This window comes from Anas platyrhynchos, chromosome 1 (assembly GCF_047663525.1).
Source record: "Anas platyrhynchos isolate ZD024472 breed Pekin duck chromosome 1, IASCAAS_PekinDuck_T2T, whole genome shotgun sequence".
Lineage (NCBI taxonomy): Eukaryota > Metazoa > Chordata > Aves > Anseriformes > Anatidae > Anas > Anas platyrhynchos.
The window spans coordinates 176,349,432-176,371,767 of NC_092587.1; the positions used below are offsets into that span (position 1 = coordinate 176,349,432).

Sequence of the window (22,336 nt, forward strand, 5' to 3'; positions counted from 1 at the left end):
GAAACTGGAAAGAAGCTGTACAGTCCAGAAACACCTATCACCTGCACAAGCAACTTCTCACAAATTCTCATAGAAATGCAAGAAAAACTGTGCTCTGCCAGAATGAAGGATCCTCCTAGTCCACAAATCTGTCTCTAACAGCAAATCCCTAATTTTATTTGATACCAGAACAGGACAGTCCTGAAGTTAAAACTTCTGTATCTCCAAGCTCTCAATATTCTGTAGCTCAGGGACTTCTTAAACCACAGGAAATACTGTATGTCCTTCAGTGTTATCAAGACATGGATAAAAATACCAATGAGCTTTATTGCTTGGGATGTATTTCTCTTGGTGTCATTACTGGAAATGACAGGAAGTTGTTCTGAGAAATCAGCTGGAAAATCTTTAGTGACGATATTTCAAACTTTTAAGCAGGTTATCCTACGTGCATGCTTCTCCTTTAAAACCCTGAGCAAAGAGGCATAAAAGAGTCTTAAACTGTAGTGTTAAATTATTGTTCCTGGTACTATTTTCTTAGTTTCTTTCATGTTAAATTCTTCAAATAATAGGGTCCAAATTCCTAATACTGTTGTATCTTTAACCCTAAGCATACTGGAAGGAGGATTACTAGACATAATAAAGATTTGCTGACTATAAATTAATGCAGTAATAAATCCTGATATTTTGAATTTTCATCTACTAGAACTGTTTGATCTCCATACAGTTTATGGCAGCAACTTGTAGGACAAAATTTAAATGCTCTATGCAGGGGCAGAATACCTGTTGGATTTGAATTTGATTAACTAACTGTTAAGTAAGTAATGAAGTGGTACTTCTGGTGAATTAATAAACTGTTTATTGGTTAAGAATTAACTAAGAATCCTATCTTGAGAAATACTATGCAACATAAAACATGATTTAAAAAGAAGTCAGAGTTGATAGCAGCAAGTAATGCTCCTGAGTATCTATAAAACCAGCTGCCTTAATTAAACTGCAATGCACTATGACAAAGCTATTTTGTTAGATTTTGGCTTTAGAAGCTATCTTGCACCTCAGCAAATTAAAACCATTCCTACGTGCTTAGCTCTCATTACAAATGTTGTGTTACTACAGATCTTCGGGACCATGAGAAAACATTAAGTTGCATTACAGAAGCAGGAATCTTATCTAATGGCAGGCTCAGTCCATGGGACTATCTCCATCCAAAACAGAAGGACTTGTCAGTTCACAGGGGTCTCAGCCAGATGTTGCTTGAGGACTGGGTAGCCATGTGGAGAGGAAGAGAGTGAGCTCTGATGATGAGAGGGTTTGCACATAGACACAGATGACAAAGGAGGCAAAATCAGTGCAGTAAATGACTTAAAGAAGAGGTCTTTTTTGCATTGAGTAGTATAGGATGAAAGTTGTATGAACAGAGAATGGAAACTACCACCCAATGTTTGATTCGTCCTACACTGAAAAGAAGAAGAATGGAAAAATGGACAAACACAAAACAAAACAGCAACAACAACAACAAAAAAACAACTATGTTATTGAAGATTCCCAGCACTTTGGCTCAGACAAACATCTCTTCAGCTTTGGACAACCTGCAACACCTTTGGCTTTGGACTACTTGCAACACCCTCATTTATTTTTTTTTTTGTTAGACAAGTGCCAGAGGGCAATGAAATGTTCTAGAGAAAAATGGAGTAAGTTGCTTACTAAAAAGAAGATTGTTTTTGTTTTAAACTTTCCACTGGTACATCTGTGTTTTGACCTTTGTACTCAATCTCAAAAACAAATAGATGGAAAACATTAAATAAACATAAGCTTTCACATCAGTGTTTTCTTGATCTGAAGCTTCAGATCATGACTGTAATACTCTGCTTGAGCTACAGGTATTTAGAATGATGTTTTTGGAACACCTCTTTGTTGTCTAAGGCTTCTTTTAAATACCTTTCCCTTTCTCAAACTTCTCACAAATTGAAAAATTTGTGATGCCGTTGTTACTGTTCACAATGATATGCTTTAATTCCTCCACATCTACAAATCCGATTGTTTTTAGATCTTGACAACACAAGCACAAGGACCCTCTCAGCTCTCTGAAGTGCCTATTTTAGGCAGCCAGACTAAATAGTCAAACAGGCAGAAACGATGGTAACTGGAGTACTCTTCATGGTGAGCAGAGAAGTCCCAAATGGGATACCTCTAACTTCACAATAAAACAATTCCCTTTCTTCAACATGCTGTCTGAGTACCATAATTATTCCATTGACCAATTTAGAAGAGGGGTTTGACATTAAAACAGTGTCAGGAGAGTGTGTGTTAGGCTAAGGTAAATAAGTATAGCCCATATGTCTGGAAGCTGTTATTTCCATTTTCAGCAGACTTAGACAGACATTTCTGCATCCTTTGACATCTGGGTCACCACCATAAAGTTTTCCAGCACAAGTGCAATAATTATAACATTATGACTAGCTTTCTCAGCTCATCTCCCCTCCCTTTGCATCTCCCACAGAGCAGAAAACCCTTCTCCCTACCATCTGGGCATCTCTCTAGTACAAGGAAGGTCATCAGCAGCTAGAGATGCCAGAGTAGCCAGCTGCTCCGCAGGCCTCCTTCCCCAGGGCCTCAGCACGGGAGCCATTATCAATGGAACGGTGCAAACTAATAATCCTTGATTTTGGCCAATAGCCCAGGGGCAGCCAGCTGAGATGGGTTAAAACGTCCTGAGGTCCTCTCAAGCTACTCTGGAAGCTGTGCAGGGCAGTGCACAGAACTAGGTTAATGCGTTCAGCCCCCAGTGACTCCTTCCAACTCTCCTGTCTCTCACAGCAAGGGGAAACACAATCCTCAACTAATAATAAACCAGCGCTGAGCATGTGGAGAACACCGTGCCAAATATCAAACAGCTGGGGCTCTCTGGTCAGCCATTAGCTAGCCCATACACAGCATCGCCTCAAGTCTTCGGCTGAGGAAGTGAAATAAAGGTGGATAAAAAACCAACAACTTCAAAATCAACTGAAATAATAATAACAAATAATAATAATAATAATAATAAACACCCCACCAACAATTCCCCCAGAACATTTGTATAAAGCTCTTGTGTTTTGTCAATTAGTTTATTATGACATAGCTTTTATTTTCTAAAAAAAAATAAAAAATCCCTCTCATCATTTTTTCACCAAAAAAAAAAAAAGGAGGGGGACTAAAAAGATGAGAAATGTTTACAGGAGGCAAAGGGAATCTCTCCAAAAACACTTGCATCTCTCTAACTCCAAATACAGGAATTGCTCTTGGCTGTCTTTCAGCATGGGAAAAAAAGGTGCATATTTTTCCTTCGAAAGCAGCAATCTTGACAACATTCTTACAATGTCATATTTCATTATCCAGTTTAACAGAGGAGAGATCTTGTTTGAAAAGAAATTGGAAGTCTTTATAAATGAACAGCATACTTTAGGAAGCAGAGTGAGACACTGTGTGCACAAAATTAGTTCAACTTGTATTCCGATTAAGGAAGAATCCAGGCTTTGTAACACTTGTGCATAATACATTTTAATTTAGATTATATTAGTGATTGTGTGCAAAACTTGTAACTTAAAATTCCTGCTGCTAGAGAATTTAATCTGTAATTTCTGGCAGCCTGCACCAAGGACTCTTCTGCTAATATTTCAGAGCAGTGAACTAAAGGCAAGGCAATTTCACACACACTCACACACAGAACCAACCCCACCATTCAGAAATGAAATTAGCCTTTTTGCTATTTGCAATTTATTATCAGAACACTTTAAATGTGACTCTCTTTGACGATGCTTTCAAGAAAGATGCAGGTTTATGAAGACCAAGAACAGAACAGACATTCATTATTTTAAGAAGTATCCATTTTTTGTAAATCAAAGATAAAGCCAAATGATATCAGACATACTTTGTATGAAATTATAATAATTCTTTCTCCCACTTTTAAGAAAAATGCATTGCTTTGTAACATTTATGGGCTAGAAGATGCTATACGCTTTAAGATGCTTCTTTTGCCTCACCATGCACATTACAAATCTAGGGTTATGTCAGCAGTTTTAAAATAAATAATTTATTTTTTTTCTGAGGTTTGTAACTCAGTCACAAAAAATATGCTCTAGGCTGAATATTGGAAGAGTGTTGGTTCTCAGTTCAAGAATACATGGCAGTATTATTTTAAACATATTTTTAACAACTGTTTCCAACCTGAGAGATAAACCCTAACACAAATGCCCTGATTATTAAATGTTCACTTGAATAAGACAAGGGAGAAAAAGTATGGGAAAAGATACAGCAGGCCTCTTAGAGAAACCACTCTCTCACCTGACATACCATGTTCAAAATTAATCATCCCATCCTCCCCAAGCAAAATAAAAGCCCAGTAAAAATAGGACAATGGGTATCATCAGGAACATTATGAAGCAAACTCATAGGAAACACCACTGAAAAACCCACGGATTGCTCACTCAGGAGAAGAGGCAGTTAGGTAGGAGCATTACAAAGCTCATGAATTTTACAGAGGGGGTAGATGGACAGGTTCTGTGGGCTCTGCTCCATAACACAAAACAGGGAGACATTGAGTGAATTTAATAATGAGGCTGTAAATGAAGAACAGGTAGGAGGAAGCACTTCTTAATTGCATCAAGCAATTACTCCCATGGAACTCTATGTTACCTAGAACTTAACTGAAGCAAGACCTTCCCAGAATTAAAATATAAATAACTAAATAAGTAAATACACACTAAAGCATACACACAAACACATAACAGACCTTGCACAACAAAAGCATTCGAAATCATAAAACAGGAGGCAGTGTTGCTAAGGTCATCTATTATTAAAATTGTCTGACACTTCCTATTACAACACCCTGGTTGTCAGACGCTTTTAGTTTTTGCCAATCATTAACAGTTTGTACTGTAATTTTACACACCAAATATCTGCCTGAGGCTGAAATACTCTGGTAAATTTTATTCCAAAGAATTCAACTGCAGCACAAATGGAGCCAGCAAAAATTATTATTATTATTTTGTTTTTTAATTTCATGCTTAAAAATGTGGTGCTCTGTCTCAGCAGTTGTAGCCCCTCAGTTTTTGAAGGAGGGTACCATTTTTCAGTCTTTGCATTAAAGCAGTAAGATTTGCCATTCTCTTTAAGCTCTACCCCAAAATTGAGGCAAATTATGCCTTTGAATAACATGATATTCACTCACTCTGAAAAATAGATCTATTTTTGTCTTTAACAGCTGAAATCACAAAGGATTATATCTTCTGTGCATATGTTGGATTATATTTGAGCCTCCTCTCTGCAACCAAGGGAAGAGTTAAAGCAGAAAGATCTCAGCTATTGTTAACGTTTGAAATGATTTGTTCCAGCTTTTTTTAAAACTTGAAACCTCAAGTTGCCTTCCACTTCGGTGCTCTTTTTGCCTTCTGTCTGCAAAGTTTCCAGCTTAGCCAGAGAGGACAAATCTAACCTTGTGACACTTGCTGAGATCAGAGTGGTTAAATCAGAACATTGTCTGAGCAGCTTGATTCTCCTAAAAGCCTCTCAGGTCTGGAGCAGCTAATTGGGTCTTGCCCCATATGTTCTGCCTGTGATTTTCCAGCAACTGAACACGAAGAGCATCAGAGCCAGCTAGCAGATTTTTCTAAAGTTTTGCTGCTCTTTTCTCTCTCCTCATTTATGAGCAAAATATCTTTTATGCCAGTCCTAGGAGAGGTTTGCAAAGTTCTGAAATGTTGGCTTTTATCACTTGTTTTCATTTGAAACATCTCCTCTCTGCACAAATTTTGAAAGGAAACAAACTTTTAAGACTATGATCTACAGGAGGACACTTCACAACCAGGATGCTGCCAGCTCACTGCCCACCACCAATTCCTCCAGGGAGATATAAAAAAGAGCTTTTCAAGCAGTATGGACCAAGGAGATGATGGCAATTCCTTGCATGCACACTGGTGCCAAAGAAAGAGCAGGTCAGGGATAACACTGTCCTCCTCTCTGGGAAGAGCAGCTCACCTCTTTGTTTTGCTCTATGATGGGCACAGGAGAAGGCTTGAGAAGAGAGGTTGCTGGTGGGAAAGGAGACAAGGAATGGTGACTAGTGCTGTTGCCATCAGTATAGGTGGCACGGGGCAGATAAATCTGGATTTGCCAATGCAGCTGGGGTGACTGAATTCCCTAGGGTTAGTAGATTTGTGTACTTTTTTGGGTGCTGTATTCAGGGAAACACAGAGAAGTGCCACTGATGGCTTTGTCCTTCACTTTATTCTGAAGTGGACAATTTTGAGTTTGAAGGGGCCAGAGGTTTAACAAGGGCTGCTCAGAGGCCACAGGCCTGCTCTTAATACCCTTTGCAAGATGGGTGAATTTTCAGCCTTTCACATTTAGGCAGCGTTATAGCTTTTTTGCACTGCTGAAACGGGACAGTTAGGGACACTGCTGAAATGGGACAAAAAGACCAGTTTAGGAAAGGTCCATTCAAATTCTAGAATGCATACCCTAAAACCAAATGATAAATTTTTGGCTGAAACAGGTTTCCAGCAAGCTCCTTCGGTCTCTGGGTGCCAGCACAAACAGGATTTATGTTTCTTACCATGTACTGTAGTTCCAGATATTTAAATCAAGAACGTACTCGTCCGAGCTTCACGGGGAAGTATACTACTTCAGATAGAATTATGGCCAGCATCTTTATGTTTTGTTGTCATTTAAGCATTAAACAGCTCCATGCTGCCTTGCATAATTCTCAGAACAGTCAGGTTGCTCAGATTAAATGCCAGTCTCACATTATGAAAGAGGTTGTGTTCCTGAGAATTAAATTATAAAATAACTATGGTCTTAGACCAGGAATTCATGTGCATTATTTTTGCTGGTATCTTTTCCAGCATTTCCAGTTTATCAGTTTTCTGTTATCATGAACAGCCAAAGTCACGGTACCCCTCAAAACATGAACCAACGTCATTCTGAATCACAGATGAGAGACAGCCCATCCATCAAAAAAACACCCAAAGTGGCTGAAGTAATGCAAAACCTTTCCCACTTTATCTGCCACTTTATAAATCTGACTGCACTTGTCTGAATCTTTTTCCCTAGGGCTTGTTAAATTTCAACAGAATTTTCATTCGTGTTGTGAACTGAATATGAAAAAGCAAAGCAACCTAACTGATACTCAGCAAAGCTAAAATGCATAGTAACAGTGATTCGAAAGGTGAACAAACCAGAGCTTGTTAGCATGATTTTCTAAGAAAAAGCGATGGAAAAAAAATAATAAAAGGAAATGCTGCTTAAGGAGAGAAAGAAAGAATCTCACATATCTTGAAAAGGAAAAAGAAGGATAAAAGAGAGATGACTGATACAAGCACAGATTAAAATGTAAAACACCCAGCAACTCCTTCTTTGACATTCTTCTTTGAACAGAATCTACTACAGAACAGAATATTCTAAAATAAATATTTTGGACTGAGAGCTCTGCATCCAGTTCCACCAGCACTACTAGTAGGACTGTGTCAGGGTCCCAGATGGCAAGGATGAAAACAGAAACTCATTATGGAATGAGAAATGTAAGAATGCTTTGGTGAGAGCACATTCCCCATAGAGTGCCATGCAAGTAAAAAGAACATTTAAATAATACTGGCCCTTGATCCTCTCAAAAGCTAAGAGCACATTTGTTCAGCTTGAATTCCAAAAACCCAGTTACAGTTTAGAAAACGCACTTGATCCTTGTGTAAAACCCTTTGGCATTTTCTTTCAGCGAAAAGATCTCCAGATGTTATTTTTACAGTTCATCTTAAGTAAATGTATGTGTTTAGTTAAACATGTTTAAACGAAAGAGCCACCTAAGAGAACAATGATGAAATGCTTGACTTGATTTATGGACCAACTGTCAAACCCTTGTTTATGAACATCTGGCTGGGAAGGTGATTTAAAAAGTTTTTGTATCAGTAAATATCAGCATAGTAAGCTCTTCTAGTTATCGTCTCAGGCAGCTCTAAATTCTAAATGTAATTAGTGGAGAAATGGCATAGGAGTGTATGTCTAAAATCACGTTCAGCTTATCCATGCACACAAAACATTCATTCTACAGCATCGCTAATGCATAACGTGTAATCTCTTGCAACTTCTTAATTAACAGAATACACGGGACAAACAGGTTCAAAACCTGAAAGCTGTTTTCCCTACAAGCCACACAAGCAAACACGAGGCTGTCTCTGTTGCTGCTCTTCAAAAAACTCCATGCGCCCCCCTGACAACTTCTCAGCAACCACCACAGCCCAGATTTGGCCACCCAGCTTTCACCCACACCCCCGTACCTGTTTTCTACAGCTTTGTCACAAAGGTCCAGTAGGAGATTCTGGGAGTAAGGAACCTCACCCATCCACTACCCACTTCCATCTGCTTCTTAGCAGAGTTTCTACAGTTTCCCATGAACACAACAGCTTGCAAGGGCCTAAATGCCACAGCAACATTCCTAATTCAAGGGCTGATATCATTTAAAATCTACAAAGCAAGGCTGAGCCCAGGCAAATCAAATTTTTCTCTCCTTCTTCCCCTGTTTTGCAATAAAACGACAACTCTGAGATGACACAATCCAGGAACACTTTCTGTAATTCAATTCTAGTTCTGAAGCAAAAGTCTATTTTCATCCCAGGTCTAATCTAATATCGAGAATGATGGTAGATTATTTTGTATATATATATATATTTAGGAATTTCTTTGTTCACTGAGAAAGTACAGCTTTCTTGTAGAAATTCATTTTCAACCTCAGCTAAAATGCAGATAATGACAATCCAGGACCTCACTTTAGACAGAGAGAGACTCATTACCCACACCAGAATATTTAACCATGACACCTCAGACAAGAATATTTTCATCCTTTGATACAAGGTCTGTGAAAAAGGTGGATGATTCAGTAGAGTGATTCAGCCCACCAACAGTAATTTCTGCACCTCCCAAGTAGATTACTATCTCTTTCCAGAAATTAACAAGGAACCCTCTGTCCTCAAATTTCTTTCTTTGGCACTCCTGTTACACATCCAAAAGCAAGGAGGCAGAACCTTGTATGTAGTTCTTTGTTATAAAGAAAAAACTGGGAAATTTTTGTAGAACCTCATTAAACCAACAGCAACAACAAATAGGAATTAAACTTTCCTTGGTGGAAAGATTACTGGGAAGTGACTTAGAAAGATCAGTCTTGTTTTGGTTAAGTCACATTAGAGGAAAACTGTTGTCTTACTGAGTGGCTGTGCATACAAGCAGCTGCCAAGACATTTACTGACAAGGATGGGATGTTCAGACATGCTTAAAACATTGAAGAGTTCCATCACACAAAAACTTCACAAAGCCATTGACCATAAATCCGTTGCAAGGGACATGATGAAAAATGTGTCAGACTTAAATGGAACAGTAGTCCATTCTGAATGAGGCAAGGGATGTGCACAAGTCCATGGGACCTGATGAGATGCATCTGAGGGTCCTGAGGGAACTGGCAGATTAAGTTGCTAAGCCACTATAAATCATGTTTGAAAAAACGTGGCTGTCCAGTGAAGTTTCCACTGACTGGAAGAGGACAAACATGACCCCCATTTTTAAAAAGGGAAAAAAGGAAGACCCCGGGAACTACAGGCCAGTCAGTCTCCCCTTTGTGCCTTGCAGGGTCATGGAGCTGATCCTCCTGGAAACATATGGAAAATAAGGAGGTGATTGGTGACAGCAAGCATGGCTACACTAAGGGCAAATAGTGCCTGAAAAATTTGGTGGTCTTCTGGGATGGGGTTGCAGCATTGGTAGATAAGGAAAGAGCAACTGACAGTATTTCTTAAGCTTACAGTGGCCTTCCAGAACCTAAAGGGAACCTACAAGAAAACTGGAGAGGGACTCTTTATCGGGGAGTGTGGTAACGGGGAGAATGGCTTCAAACTAGAAGAGGGGAGATTTAGACCATATGTTAAGAGAAAATTATTCACTCAGAGGGTGCTGAGGTACTGGCACAGGTTGCCCAGTGAAGCTGTGGATGCCCCATCTCTGGAGGTGTTCAGGACCAAGCTGGATGGGGCTTGGAGCAACCTGATCTAGTTGGCAGGGAGGTTGGAATTAGAAGATCTTGAAGGTCCCTTCCAAACCAAACCAAACCATATTACAATTCTGTGATTCAATGGTTTAGGAGATAGGGAGCACAGGAAGAGAAACTAGAGCTTTTAAAAGACATTGTGGTTAAAAACGATACGAAAAATAAGCCTGGAAGCAGCACATTTGTTTCAATTTCAAAAATTATTTGACAAGTTCCCATAGGAGAGATCAATGGCTAAGATGCACAAAACAAGAATAGAGAAATAAAAGAGTCTTCTGCATATAAAAACTAGCTCAAATTGTTTTGCTCTTAGGACACTACACCTCCTACACAAGAGATCTTTTCCTTACTGGCCATTATCCTGTGGGTCTGGATTTTAAAAGCTACTTTAGGAATAGGGTCACACAGCTGTAATTGTATTGCTGGAGCTGTGATGGTCTAAGGTCTAGGGCAAGACAACGTTTATGGGCCAAACAGTAGAGTCAGAAAAAAAAGACAACCTCATGCCCAGGTCTGAAGTAGTAGCAGTGAACTTCCAACCTAAATAGAAGTAGAGGACACTTTCTTTGACTTTAATTAGATATGTTAAGTCAAGTAGACCAAAAAGCAGGTTGTCACCTGTAAAAGAGAAGAGAATATTAAAACGGAAGTGGTGACAAAGGGGTTATTCTGAAGACTAAAGGAATATATAGTTAAGACTTTGGAAGATGAAAAGATTAATAAAGGGAGGAAAATTATAATGTGTTGCAAAACTACTCCCTCCTCTGAAATTCACCTTTTTTACCATCTGCTATAATTAAAATTTTAGTCTCCTGGATGCCTCAGACCACTGAAGGGCTGATGTATTTTTTTCCAGCTACATGAGTTGAAGCAATATAACTTTTACCCACAAATCTTGCCCTACGTAGAAGGCACACAGGCATACAGACTGCTCCGAGAAATAGAAAAATTTGCTTTCTTGCACAATGAGCACAAGCATATCAGAGGACCCTGCTGTGACCCTGCCTCTTGTCCTCCTCTTTACACTCCCTGAAGCTTGATTTGTTATCAGCAAACTATTCCTTAGGTCAAGACAGCATGGGCTGCATGTGAGCCTGGGCATTAACTGAGAGGGTTAATTATATGTGATGGAAAAGACTTTGATTGTTTTGTTGTTGTTGTTGTTGTTGCTGTTGTTTTTCTAATCTAAGAAACATTTTTTTTTTCTAATCTAAGAAGCAGAAGAAGCCTAGCCTTTTACAGCCAAATTATTTTTTCTTTATTTTACTCACACAAGTTAAAAAAAAATCACAACCTCTAATTCCTGCAGGTTCTGCATGAGTGCACGAGTGGAAAAGAGTGAAGCTGGGTCATATTCTGATCTGCATTATTGGTAGGAGGGCTCTTTCTACATAACCCTGAGATCACTCTCTCCCCCTATGTTCATCTCTGGAACTCCAGGGGGGACAATCACAGCTCAAACCATGATATTTGGCCAGTGACATTTTACTACTGGATTTTACTGATGCCTGAGCAAAAACAGGTTTGTTACCCTTTAAATCCCCAAATGAGTTTTCAGAACAGGCAGTACTGGCAAACTTGTAAACTCTATTTATATGCAGCCATTAAGCAACATGGAGTTTCCTGATATTTTCAATCTATAACACAACTGTAAAAGAAAACTATGACAGGTTGTCATCTTTCGAACATAAAAGCATGGTAAGCAATAAAAAAGTCCTCTGGAGGACTTCTGTAGTTCAAGCTTACTATATACATATGTGGATGAGGCATTAAATACAGTATCTCAAAGCTACAGATGAAAAAAAAACAAAACTTGGAAGCACAACAAATAACAGGTCATGTAATCAAGTCTAGTGAGATGTGGCTCTTATGCAACATGGCCCACAGCGGTCAGATGCCATTATGCATCAGAGAAAGTGAAATAATTGAGCTAGGATATGCCAAACAATCTAGGAAAAAAAAAAAAAAAAAAAAAAAAAAAAAGTCTTGGAATTTGAACAAGAAAACACTTATAAAATACCACTGGATCAACAACATGATACCTAAGCATTAAGATGGGAGAATTACAATAAACAAAGTGCCTAGAGTATGCAGATGTGTGATAATGTTTCCGTCATACAGTCCTTAGAATAATGTAATCCCTCTGTTACTACTTGAGGTAGCCAAGAGATGTCAATGCCCCTCAGGAAATATTTGTTGCATTACAGAGACTTTATTCAGTACAGTACAGTATTGTATTCAATGCAATATGCAAAAGTTTTGTTTATGAAAGACAGAAGATCAGGGGGAAGAGGAAGAAGGGAGGTAGGAATACAACTGTCTATTAAGGGGGATGTTGTAAGAAAGCCCTCCAGTGAGAATTTGAGGCCTCAAATCCCTGGGTGAAGCGTTTGAAGGGTGGTTAGCTCTCATGTCCCCGATGGGATCAACTGCTGAGGCAAAACACTGGAAGAAAGGCAGTCCCTAAGGGACACCAAATGGTCTACGTGAGTCATTAGCTATCATCGTTTTGTTTCCTTAGTGCTGCACCTTTCCATTTCTAAGACATGCACACATGTAGAGACACACACCACCCCATCAGGCAGTGCTGAATCGGTTTGTTACAGGGAAATATATGCTGGAATACTTTATGGAGAAATAGCTTCTCTTTTGAGGTCCAGTGTTAATAACTTCCATTCACTTAAGGAGCCCTGTTGCCTTCAAGGGGACAAGCTATGCCATGATGATTACATACAAGACTTTTCTTGTAGAATTGGATGGTTTGGGTTTGTTTTATCTTAATTCCAGATTATAAATTCCACTCAGACAACAACAACAACAAACAACAGAAATGTGGGCTGTTTGCTCTTTTTGAACAGAAAACATAGGACACATGTTCCAAACCACATTTAGATATAAAGCTCAGAATTAACACCTTGAATTGCAGCCAGAAAAGATCTTAGTCTTGAGGCTGAAAAGTCCTAAGTCTTTGGAGCTGATAAATCAGCCATGACAAGCCTGAACTGGCTATAGTTTATTATAAAATCAGGCTTGATTATCTGCTTGAGGTAATTAGACAGACCAGAACAAAGGGACACAAAGTTAAAAAGCAACATATGTAGGAAGAACTGGAAGAGATATTTTACTTTACACAGGCTAGTGAATAACAAGAATGTACTTGAGCTTTTTTTTTTCATATGATGAATTCTGGCTACTAACATGAAGGGACACCCCCCACCCCCACCCCACCCCCAGTATTTATAATAAGCAATTTATTAAATCAACTACTCTTGGAGCTGCTCCGCTGCCATTCCCAGTCCCTGCTGCCTGTGTGCAACCCTGGTATCCAGCAACAGCATCCAAGCTCTCTTTTCTCACAACCCATGATCCTTCTCTGAGTCTCTAAGCAGTTATGAAATTATTAAAAGCATAGTAAAGAAAAAAAATAAAGGATGATGCTATGGTATTTACTACATTTCATGACAATGGCATTGCATTTAGGTATAAAGACAGTAAAGGTCAGAATATTTAAAATAAAATAAAATCTGTTCACTTTTCTCTGTCCTCTTAGTTTTGGTGAGCTTATTACTATTTTTAAGGAATATTTATCTTATTTTTGGTATTGGCTATTCTGGTAGATAAAGCTTTAGGACATCATGAAATGTCTTAAAAATACTTGTACAAAAGAATGCTTGAAGTGCCAAAATTGCTTTCAAAATGCCCCAGAAAAGAAGGTTTCAGTGATTGTTCTTGGAAAGGGCTCAGTCCTGTAAGTCCAAGTACAGTTCAGGTCCCAAAACAGGGGGTTCCCAATGGAAAGGTTACATAGATTTGATGGATGCAGATCAGAACAAGGAAAAACCTCAACAACAGAGTTGGTTCTAATATTCCGCATTTAATTCTAGTAAAATAAACCATTTGAAATACAGTTGTATCGGAGAGAAGAAAATGAGCCAGAGAAGCCTATAACTTGCCCTCTCTATCCAATGCAGTCTGGACATTTCTCTTCCAAAACACAGCTCGTGCTGCCGAATCTGTATAAAAAGGTTACACTTGCTCCTTCTCCTGCTGTGCTGTCTTTCTCCTGTAAATGCTAGCAAAGCTCTTTCCTATCTTCTCACTTCCCTTTTTGCAATCTTGCTCTACAAAATTACAGCAGCACAGTCAAAGAGGAAGAGTAGGTAGGAATTGTCTGCTTGTTCCTATTTTGCTCAATAGTTTGCCTGTTTCTCACCGCCTGACTCAGAATATCAGATAAGAGTTAACCTGCTTTTTCAGTTACCACCATATCACTGTGGTGCCAAGGTACCTAGAAAAAAAGCCACACAATAGGCTGCCAACTTTGTAATCACTGCTGCTTTTCATGCCAATCAGTATTATCCCATTGTTTCCATGCAATCCCTTACCTACCTGGTTTATCTAAGTGAAAGAAAACAGACCGTGCACAATTTGGGTTGGGATTGACTCATAAGTGCTCAGACAGTGTTTAACTTACTGGAGCTCCCCATCTGTAAGCCTTTCCTGAATACAAATAACAAATAATTACTAAATAATGTAAGCACTATGGTCAGGAGGAGGAGATTATTTATAAAGGAAAATCATGTACGGTCATGCAAACTTTTTTTTTATTTTAATAAAATCCAATTGAGAAATGTGCACATATAGGAACAGCAGATAAAGTTGTCCCTGTTACATGAACAGATGTATTAAATTCCTGAAGCCACACTAAGAGAATATCTCTAATACGGAGACAGAACACAACCTAAATACATGCTGGAGAGTCTTACAGCATATTTTATGTATTAAGTTTAATTATGCTTCACCTCCAGGTCCACTAACAGAACCACTCTGGTGACCAGCTGCTTCCCATTACAGAGGCATTACTCAGTGCTGGTGATGTCACGCACTTCATTTGTCACCACTGGAGCATGGGAAGGTGCAGTAAATCCACTGTTTATCTGAACCAAGTCAACATTAGCAAAGTATTATGTTACAAGCTCCCTTGCGTGTTCTGGGGTTAGGCTTCCTGAAGCCTAAGTGGCTTCTTCAGCATGGACTATCAAAAGACATTTTTCCATGCTGATCACCTCTTCTGATATTTCCCAGACAGACTCCTGCAACGAGGTGGTTTGTGAAAGCTAATTCTTTTGCTCATCCCAAAGCAAGGAGCGTTTGAAGGATAGATGGCAGAAAGGAAAGAAAACCATGTTTCTGTCCTTTATCCCCAGACAAAATGTAGAAAGCAATCCTTTCCTGCTTGCTACCCAGGGGCCAAGCCCTAAGCACCCACCTAGCCCATGCAGGCAAAGAGAGATCCTGACTAGGGAAGCATGAGAGATTTTATGGCTCTTGACTTGGTGTGAGTTCATTCACTGTCAAGTCTTGTTCTCCCAAGGAAGTCTTGCTCTGCAACTGCCCCAAGCAGTGACATCTGTGTCATCCTGATCACTGCACTCTCCTGAGAGCACTCTGCAGGTACTAACAGTCCTCTTGGGATGGCTGTGCCCATCTCCTGCAGACCATCCCCACGACCCATTGGTGAAAAATTCACAGATTTGGGTCCAGGACTTCAGGTAGCATCACCTTCACCTAGCCGTCTCAACATACAAATGTGCTCAGCAAACCACCTTTGAACAGTCTGCAAGCCTTGGTTTTGATGTAAATAGATGAGTTACTATTCATACCTCATCTTTGATTAGTTTAAAAGGTCAATTTCCTTTTTTTTCCTGTTGATTCTTATCTACAATGTCTCAATTTTCCCATTAGCAAATTTTATATCACGCAGGAGTTACACTGAATGCCTGACATTGGCTGCAGACACTTAGATCTTTGGATGGGACGTGATGTGTGAAAGGGAAGTGCTGTAAATAAACTGTGCTCTAGCAGAAGTGAACAGTCAACAGCAAATGGTTCCCAACAGTCTCCTGGCTTACTTTATGCTTTGGGATGCTCATAATTACTCATGGGTTTTCTTGCCTAGAATAAATAAACACATGGAAAATAGTGGGAATGGAGGCTTTCCAAAGTGGAAAAAAAAAAAAAAAAGATGGTGAAAACTTTTACAGAAATTGAGTATGTCTGTGTTATTCCACTGGAGCTTCAAATAAAAACAGGCAGAACATATTTTCTGGTGGTTACAAAAAATAACAATTAACAGCAGCAAGGGATTAAAAAAACAAATTATCCAAACAATATAGCATGCATCATTAATGTATTTTGGGATTTTGAGAGAGTTAAGAGGAGTTATGCCAAATAGTAATCAGTCTGTTTTCCTGAACTGCTAACTGGCCCTGACAAAAATATAGAAACAGAGGACATAATAAATAAATAAATAAATAAATAAATAAATACCTAATCCCACATACAGCACAAACTTTGCCCTTAGCATGCACCTGTATAGGCCCCTGTTCATTTCCTGAGTCTTTATTTGGGACAGTTACCCTTCATCTGACATTAAAAAAGCACTATTTATCTTTAAGCACCAAGTAGATTTTAATCATTATCTTCATCCTTGGCCTCAATTAAGGTCTAATATAGAGTAGGCACTTGAATGACCTAAGAGGCACACTTAACCCTGAATAGTGTGTCAAAGGCACTTAGAGTTTCTGCCACATTTCCTCTGGCCATTGAATCTCTCTCTCCTTTTTCTGTTGTAACCTGACTGTGTTTGTTCCTAGCACTTTAATGTCCCCTGGTGTGAAGTCTCCTTGAGTAACACTCACACGACAGAAAGTGTGATTAACTCCACGGGCGCTTTTCAGGTCAATGATAAAAACCTACTTGTTACGCTAATATATAATATTTCTTTAGAGATGTTCCCAGTGAATCTGCATATTGGGATTCCCACAGTGCCTGTTCTCTCTCACCGTTGCTGTTCGCCTGTATCTTGTCAATAGAAATACATAGTTTTGTCTGGGTACAGACTCTATTCTAATTCTCTAGAGTAGATTTCACAGTTATTTAGTTATTCTGATTGGTTACTCAGATAATTCAAATAGTAAATCTTTTTTCTTCCTCTTGACTGAAATGTAGTGTCTCCGTAGTGAAATCTATAAAAGTAAAGTATAGGAAGGAACTAGAATAAAATTAGAAAAATTATATGATTTTCTTCAGAGGATGCCTTACATTTCTCTTGCTCTATAGGCTTGCTTATTAATGAAACACAATGCATAAAACATGCTTGGATGTTATAATATCTGAAAAGATGTCTTCTGAAGATCTTGTAACCTCAAAGGTTTTATGAAGTCTGTGGAACACTTTGAAGACTTAGATTAAGACTTCTTATATCTTCTTTTGCTACCAATGTCAAACCAATGCAGTGTTCAGAGCAAGGATAAGTATGCTGTACATTATTCTGCCACTGGCCTGATGAATTCTTTCAGCAGCTAGTTGTGGTCTACAGCTTATAAAGGCAGGGGAACAAGAGTGCAGGGAGTGCCTTTACCAGATGCTGTCAGCTTAAAAGCTTAAATCTGCAGTGTGATAAACATTATTAACATATAATAGATGCACAAGTATTTTTTCCTAGGAAAGGTACTTTCTTCAGGCCATAGTACAATTGGAATACTTAAAAAAATGTGTATGAGCTGTAATCAAAAAACAGGAGTTCAATACTGTCTAAGAAAAAAAAAAAAAAAGGATACTGTGTTTTCTTAAGCATGTCTTAGAAGATTCAAGTTACATGCTTGTTAGCACATTGGTTCAGTGGCTTAGCAATGATGTGCAGAAAAAGGAAGCTTTACTAGGTAATAGCACAGCACAGGTAAAATGAAGAGACTGATCAGATGAATATCAGTGTCTCCAGGCTGCCAGGAATGGAGATGCCACAGAAGATGCACAAGACTGGCAGAATCATCTGGCCAGCTGATTCCTTAAAGTCTTCGGCACTGTTTAATGCACAGCCTCTCTTCAGGGAACTGCTGAATATAATCAAATATACCTTGATTTCCTACAAGATTTGATTGTTCTTCATTAACGTTACAAAAATAGTACTAAACCAGAACAATTAGGGACAATTCAATCAGAATACAACGGTCTGCAGTAGACAATAATTCATTGAGAATGCCTCATCTATTTTGTGGTAGAAATACAAGGAAGCTCAATGGACTTTTCCATAGCTGAGGCAGACTGGTGAAGGAATTTTGAAGCCTCAGACCACCCTGTATTTTTCTAATATAATCCTTGTTTTTTTCTTCTCTCCTCTCCTCTTCATGGGAGTCAGTGACTTCTTAAGCCAGTGGAGTGAGTAGAAGCCATTAGCAGAAAGCCATTATGCTAGTCTTCCACAATGCACTCATCACATGGAAAATTGCTTGGAAATCACATGGAAAATTAATTGTAATCTAGATATAGTGTTTGCCTTTGGTTACAAACTTCATTCTCAAGAAAGATACAGTCTGAATGTTATGTCTCCAAAGACTTGGAGGTCTTGAGCTAATAAAATTATGGGAGGGATATTTAACCTCATGTTTTGCGATTTAAGAGTCTCTAGATTGAAATTTCCCAATTTTGTCTTTTATCAAAAAGTACTTCTGGGGTTACAGTTTCAGGACTGCAACCACTTAATGTCACAGGCGTTGCTTCCATAAGTGAAGTTTTGCTGAGTTATGGCTTGATTTAGAAATACAACTTCTAGTTTGGCGAATCCTGCTCTATGTATTAATGATCAAGAGAAGAGCCCATTGGAGGGAGAAGCACTTCAGTGCTGACTTGCCTTTTACATCTCCCTGTGAAGTATCTGATACTCAACACTGTCAAAAGCACAATCCTGAACGAGGTGATCTGATTGAAGCTGACAGTTTCTATGTTCCACTGAAATCAGGTCAAAAGACAAGTGTGTGGGGAAAGCAAAGACAAATGGAAAAACAGAAAGGCTGATGTAAGTGTCTAATATTTCACAACCTCCAGTGTCTAAAAAACATATGCCTGAGGCCACAAAAATGGTGTATAGTTTTTCTATACTTTTTGGTAACCAAGATGTTAGGCTTCAAAGCTTACTAGCCTCTGTTTTCACTAGGATTTTGTAGAAGTAGTCAGTCTAACTTCAGCAAAAACAGTACTGGAGGCCACAGAAATTTTAATATCCTGAGGCTGAGGCATGTTGGCTGGGTTCACATAGGTGAACTTGCATTAATAATTATCCCATAAATAAGTAGAAGGCAAGAAGGCATCTTTTTTTGAGGCATACCCTTGACTTGTAAACAGACATATAAATTTCATCCTGGATGTCTGCACTTACGTTTGTTTTTTTTTGTTTGTTTGTTTGTTTGTTTGTTTTGCTCTGTAAGAGTACAAATAAGAAACATAGGGCATGGTCTTAAGCAAGTCTAGAAGAATTATCACTAATGTACCACTCTTCATACTCATTTGTATTGCTGAATTTTTTGACATACACCACCTTTGACTAATGAATGTTTAGGTCATCTAAGTCATTGTGGAGGAAAGCATCTCAAAATTGCTTCATGTTTTCTGGAGTAATGACTCATTAGTGTAAGAAGAACTAAACAATTTTTCTGGCAGGATGTTGTGCTTTAGAATACAGGTGACCTGCTGCCATTTGCTGAAACAAAAGGGATCACGAGGACACTAAATTCAGCAATGCCAAATTTTCCTTGAAAAAAATCCTGATGTAAAAGCAAAAATAAAACATTCTAAGTTAGACACAGGTCTCTAAGATTTTTTGCTATCCCTAAAATGTAACAAAACAGTGAACTTGAACATAATTGAAAAATGTGCTTGAATCAGAGCTGCTGAGTGCACAAGGAGGATTCAGATCTCAGAAATTTGGAGTAAAAACTTTCCTTTCCTCTCACCTGGCCATATTTCTCAAAGTATCAAAGCATAGAAAATTGCAGTTTTAAGGTCTGGATAATTCAAAAGCAGTTTAGCAGATTTTCTCCAACCTTTCCAGAAAATTTTTACCTCTGGGCTGAGACCAAAAAATTTCAGTCCAAAAGGCAATTTTTTGGAAAAAATTATAACCTGCTGAAAGAGGAGGTTTAGAACGAAAGTGTTTTTCAGACAAGGCTATTCCACATCAGTTTTTAACACTTTAGCTAATGCATTATTAAACTATATTAAACTACAGTTTGTTGTATGAATTATGTATATATAACATATAAATGCATATATTAGTGTATATGTAATACAATACCTAAATATTATGGAAAAAAATATGAGCTTTCTGAATAACAAGGAGCGTAAGCAGAATATATATGAAGAACCTGAAGAGATATTATACACCTATTAACAAGAATTCATCTTGACAAATGAAGGACTCTGACATTTGCCCAGATCAAAAATCCAATTTTGCAGTACTTGGAGATAAGGAATTAAATAGAGTACAGATATCATCTAACCTGGTATTAAAAGGTTAGCAGTGCTTAAAATTGATTAGTTACCCAGACCAGACAGGCTATATTCCAGACTGTGAGAAGAGAATTGGCCAGATGTTCCAGAAGCTTTAGTAGTGATTTTAACAAACTCTCAGGCTAGGCAAGAAGTTCACAGCTTGCAAAGTGGGTAGCATAACTCTGTTATGAGGCAGGAATCCCCGCATGTTACACAGCAGCAAAGATAACGTCAGTTGAAAAAAACAGCAGAACACTGTAAAGAGATGTAGTAGATCATACAGAGGCCATACCTATGGGAAAAAAAAATACCCTGAAATTTGGGAATTCAGAGCCAGCAGGTTAGGAGAAGAAAAGGCTATGACAGAATAAGTCCTTTGGAAACTGAAGTATCACAGAAGTAGGAGATATGTCAGGGTATAGATGAGTATCACACACCGAATTTCAGACTATCACAGGTTGTAAAAGCACACGCAGGAAAGATCACACTCTCTCCAAGATAATTTCAAACTAATCATTGCTTTCCTAGCTGTCACCAAGGCAGAAAAATTAAAGAATAAAATAAAAATATTTATTTTTAAAGGGACACAAAAAACACTGGTGTTTTATTTTCATCTCCAATAAATGTCATAAATGACAGTAAAAAAAAGCAATATGTGACTACTGAGGGAGATTATTTCATTGATAGGATTAATACCAAAAAAAAAAAAAAAAAGTCAGAAAGGGCTATAGACTGGTTAGATATTTGGTCTAACATGGTGATGGAAACTGTTGTTGAAAGCAGACACAGTAAAAATACTTATAAATATATCACTGCAAATAAGTCTATAAGTCTTTTCATGGTATATTGTGGTAAAAATTATGGGTTTGCCATGATGAAAATGTGTCAAAAACTTATGAATCATAAGGAAATATAATGAAGTGTCAAAGCACCTATTTACCTTGAAAAATACAAGAGAGTCTCAAAGAAAGGAAAGGAAAGGGAAAACAAAGAAGTCATTCTACACCTGTAGAGAAAGCAGGCAGCACTTCAGTAATTAATATTTATTACTTATGGCACCTTTCATACATTGAAAATGCTGAACAAATACCAACTGACCTGTACAACACTCCTACAATACGTGATACACATGATTATGGAAATTACAGCAGGGAGCTGGCAATGAAATAAAATCCATGAGATCCTCCCTGTAAGGAAAGGCATTGCAAAGGAAAGGAGTCTGCCTTGTAGGGATTGCATAGCACACCTCACACAACTTACACCAGAACTGGGGAGTCGGAGGAAGAGGAGAAGACAAAAAGTGGGCAAATCTCCACGGGATATACAACTGAGATGCTTGTAAATCAACACAGAGAAGCTGATTTTGACATTTGGACATTTTCAGGTAATTGAATTTGAGTTCAACACACATTCAGGACATGAGCATAACTCAATAAATCTGTTCACAAGGACAATGGGTTCATTAGGTCCTGCTCCAGTTTGGTTGGATTTCTCCTCTCCTCTCCCTGTGGTGGGACCACAGTCTCCAGCAACAACCTCAGCTTCTAGGGGCAAAGCTCCACCAGATAATTGGAAATGCCATTTCCCCACAAGCCCATGGGAGAGGCACACCAGGGCCAGCCAAGTCCTTGGTGCTGCTGGGAGAGGACCTTCTGGTGATGTACCCTGCCATGTGCCCATCAACACCAGCCAGTCTTCCTGGGGCTCTGCTGTAGGCCATTGGGTTGAGGACCACTAGGGTTCCTCTTCTGGACACAGGACCAGCACAGCATGGGAGGCAGGCACCGATAGTTCTGCTTGTTTCCTTTAATCAGAAGCATGGGGTTAAAGAACCAGCTGATGGCCTCTACCAGCTAAACTCTCTGCTTGAGGCTGATTCACCATAAATCAACTTTCATGCAGCTTAGTTTACCCGCCTGTAAAATAGGTAATTCAGAGCCAGACCATCATCTGTGAACTGGCACAGGGCCA

General features: G+C 38.7%; 1 protein-coding gene across 8 annotated transcripts in view; it reads right to left on the bottom strand.

The window, feature by feature from the left end:
• ENOX1 (ecto-NOX disulfide-thiol exchanger 1) overlaps positions 1–22,336 on the bottom strand; it is a 365,235-nt gene that overhangs the window by 113,019 nt on the left and 229,880 nt on the right. The window lies entirely within an intron of this gene.